The sequence below is a fragment of the Lipotes vexillifer genome, unplaced genomic scaffold (genome assembly GCF_000442215.2).
Source record: "Lipotes vexillifer unplaced genomic scaffold, Lipotes_vexillifer_v1.1 scaffold7, whole genome shotgun sequence".
Lineage (NCBI taxonomy): Eukaryota > Metazoa > Chordata > Mammalia > Artiodactyla > Lipotidae > Lipotes > Lipotes vexillifer.
Genome location: NW_006792683.1, coordinates 5,423,044 through 5,427,074, shown reverse-complemented (window position 1 = coordinate 5,427,074; position 4,031 = coordinate 5,423,044). Strand labels below are relative to the sequence as shown.

The following is a 4,031-nucleotide window of genomic DNA, read 5'->3' as shown; positions in this document are numbered from 1 at the left end:
ACGGCCCGGGCGCTGCGCCTGCCCTGGCCGGCGTCGGGGGCGCTGTGGCCTGGCCCGCGGTCTCCGCGGAGCTCCGCTCCGCTCGCGCCGGGAGCGCAGAGGGACCCGGAAACGGCGAGCGCACGGGAGGGGAAGCGCGGAGCGCGGCAGAAGGTCTCCGCTTCGGGGAGGCGTGGGAAGGGACGTCTGCGTGTCCCCCGGCCCCGGCTCCGCTCCCGGGCGCCCGCCGCGCCTCCTCGGGTCTCAGCGCCCTTTCTCTGTCCGTCGCTACCTCCCCTCCTCTCTCTCCCCCTCCTTCCCTCCCTCCTTTTTACCTCTTTCCATCTCGCCTTTCCCTCCTATATATTTATCTCTCAACCTCTGTATTTCCACCCCCTCTCACTCCATCTTTCTATATGTTTCTCTCTCTTTATATATCTCCTGTTTTTCTTTCCTTTCTATGAATTTCTAATCTTCTCTCTCTAGTTCTGGTTTTTACCTCTGTCTTCTCTCTCCTTACTGCTGTCTACCTCCCTCCTCTCTTCCTTTCCCCGCTCCCACCTCTAGCTCCTGTGCTGGGGCCTGCAAGAGAGTTGTCTGGAACCAAGCCTTTGTGCAGGTTTTGCGGGGGGGGCGGTGTCTGCGGCTGGGTGACTGCACAGTTGGCAGAGTTTCCCACGGGCGCGCGTGTGCACACACACTCACTGAGCTCGGAGTTTGCTGGCAGTTCACCTCCTCGCCCTGTCCGTCGTGGCCCATAAATGCTTTGGGAAGGTTTACCTTGGGCTCCGTCCCCAGCCAGGGAGAGAGCACCTCTTAAAAGGGTGGTGCGGGTGGTTTGAAGGCGACACTCCTCCTCCAGGGAACCTGCCCAGGAGCCTGTCAGGTGGCCAGGCTGAGACAGCTGTGTTTTGCTCCAGGTCAGGTCAGGTTGCCTGAAAGGTAAACGTGGGCTCCCAAGTGCAAACCCTCCAGGTGGCTTTTAGGCATCCACAGAGCCTGGGCACTAGGTGGCCTGCTGACCTTCTCTGCTGCCACGTTTCTCAGGGGATGGTCACCAAGGCCACGGTGACAGCTCCTCTCCCCAGGCTTTGCCCAGGTGTGAATCACCCCCCCCCGCCCCCCACCAACCCCGGACCTGCCCTAGGAGGTTGGGAGAGCTGGCCCTGGGGTGCTCCTAGGTTGTCCTGTTGATGGGGGCCTGGCCAGGTGCTCCCCACACTGGGGGCAGGGGGGGTGCTCCTCCACCAGCTTGACCCCTCTGGTCCAGCGGGCTACAGAAGCCTGAAGGACAGCTGGGCTTCTTTACAAGGTAGCCGAGGGCTGGGGGCCTTGCAGGTGTCTTGTTCCACTGGCCTTTCAGGTATGCTCTTACATAGCTCAATGAACAGGCTGACCACAGTCTGGTTGTATTTCTGTAAAACCTATTGGTAGTGAGGAATGCCCCGCCTGAAATCCTGAGGGAGATGGCGAGATGCAGAAACAGCCCCAGCCTTTTTGACTTTTGAATAAAAAATATTTATGGAGTGCTCGGTGAACTGTAATGGGTCATACAAATGTGGGTTGGTTCTCTAAACGCCTGTACGTATGCGCATACAAATGCACACACACATTTAGTCCTTCCCTGGGGTTCACGGTGGGGTGAGAGCTGGGAGGTCCAGCCGGTGCCGGGGTGCTGAGATTGGCTGGCATCCGCTCAGCCGCTTGATTGTGAGAGACACAAGTATGCAGCCATGCTTTTCCTCCAGGCTTCACAGACCCATCCATTAGAATCTATCAGTCTGCACGTCTCACACGCAGATGAGAGATTTGCCTGAAAATCCCTGTCGGAACAATTCACGGCTTGAGGTTGCGGTGGAGGGGGGGGGGGGGGCTTGCTAAAGCTGATGGATTAAGTCTCCTGTCCCCGCCCCCTCCTGGAATTCCTGCGTGTGGCTGTGGGGTTACGTTTTTTTCCTATGAAAATATCTGTACCCTGGATATTTACTGCTTACATGCCATTATTTTAAGTAGCAGCGTCTGTCACCGTTTATATAGTCAAATTTGTCTCTCATCCAGTGGCGAAGAGAGGGTATCCCTTCTTGGCGTCTTTCCAGACTCCCTGCCCCTCCCCCCTTCTTTCATGTCATTCGGAACATTAGGTGGATTTTCTCCCTTCTGAACCTGTTCCCGTCTTTCCAAGTGCTGTCCTAGTTGGGGGTATACAGCAGCCTCCTCTTGAGATGTGAAAACTACAAGAGGGTAGCGGAAACATTACTGCTGACATATAAAGAACAGTCAAACAGGGACCGTACAGAGCCCCAGACTGATTTCGTTTGGTGGTATTTCCACCTCTGAAACACATCGGTTAGGGGCCCCGTTGCTACACCTTCATGGTGGTAAATGCTTCTTACAAAACCTGTAGCTTCCTTCAAGTGCAGACCGTAACTCAGGGAGACTTACTGCCTTGGTGAATCGGCTAAATGTACAAAGAAGTAAGTTCTCGACTGGCGAGAGCTGGCGAGATCCCTTCTGTTTGTCATCACAGAAAGCTGAGAGTTCTGTGTACAGGTCTGGACTTACTTATCGTTTCCCCACTCAGAATCCAGTTTCCTCATCTCTGTAAAGTAGGTTGTGTACTGTCTGCTGAGAGAAGGTTTCATCTCAGCAGGGGCTTAGCTCCACTGATGGTTTTCCAACTTAAAGAGGGAAGGAAGGGAATGAAACCTTCCAGAGAAATCCTCACCTTATCCTTGGGTGGCCACTATAATTTATAGAGGTGATTCTTGGCCCTGAGTTCACATTAAAATCATTTGGGGGAGACTCTGGAAAAAAATCCATGCTGGTACCCCACACCACGTTAGAATTGCTGCAGGTGGGGCCCGGGCATCCTGGCTTTAAAAAGCTTCTTAGGTTCAGCCACTGGTTGAGAACCACTGATTGAGGAAGGAGGGACTGAAGGATTGCGGGTGAGAAAGACGGAGGTGAGCTCCAGGTCTGTCCCTCACCGCCTGTGCAGGGGGACCTCCTTCACTTGTGGGTCCTAGTTCCCTCGTGTCTGGGATGATGAAGCCTTAATGGCTGATGGAGGCCAACGTAGCAAGTATCTTACACATATTATCTTGTGATTAATCCTCCCGAGAACCTTTATGAAGCATCCCTGCATTTCACAGAAAGGGAAAACCGAGACCCTGAGAGATCAAGAAACTTGTCCACGGCCCGAGGAAGTGCCAGGGCCCGGCTTTGAACTCTGCTTGGCTCTAGACCCTCTCAGCCGCCATGCTCTTGTGTTGTCAACTGATTCACTAAAATGCCCATCCCTCGCTCTCTGCCAGAGAGCGTGTCGGGTTTGGAGGGCCGTTTGCTGCACAGAGGTTAGGCGCGAGTTAAAATGTGCATGCAAAGCAATGAATGAGTTTGGCATCCACCACATAGTCCAGAAGAGCTTTGAAAAGAGATTTTGCTGAGCTGGGGTCTCCCTACCCCACAGAGCCTCAGCCCACCTGCCTGGGGCAAGCTCACTTAGATGTTTTGTTTTGTTTTTTTTTAAGATTTTTTTTTTTGATGTGGACCATTTTTAAAGTCTTTATTGAATTTGTTGCAACATTGCTTCTGATTTATGTTTTGGTTTTTTGGCCGTGAGGCATGTGGGATCTTAGCTTCCTGACCAGGGATCAAACCCACAGGCCCTGCATCAGAAGGAGAAGTCTCCACAACTGGACCGCCAGGGAAGTCCCTAGATGTGTATTCTTAACACGGACCAACCAGACTGTCTGGGCTGGTGTGATCTCAGGAGAGGGTTTGTGTCCAGCGGAGCACAGTCCAGGGCCAATCACATGGACCCATTCCCCAGAGAGCTCTTCTTGGGCAGTGGCATCACCGCAGGGTCACAACAGGGCTTCCTGTGCAGCATGTGGTTTGCCCTTGCCTGGCAGCAGCAGGGGAGCAGGTTGCCATGGTTACTGTAGACACCCAGCCGCGGAACTTCCATGGGGCTGGCCCTGTCTACAGCTACAGCTTGGCCGTCAGTCTTCCATTAGTTCCCCGGAAACTCGGCACTGAAACATGACTTA

The 4,031-nt window shown here is 53.9% G+C and overlaps 1 protein-coding gene across 3 annotated transcripts in view; it reads left to right on the top strand.

Moving 5' to 3' along the window:
• PFKFB3 (6-phosphofructo-2-kinase/fructose-2,6-biphosphatase 3) overlaps window positions 1–4,031 on the top strand; it is a 24,542-nt gene that overhangs the window by 461 nt on the left and 20,050 nt on the right. The window lies entirely within an intron of this gene.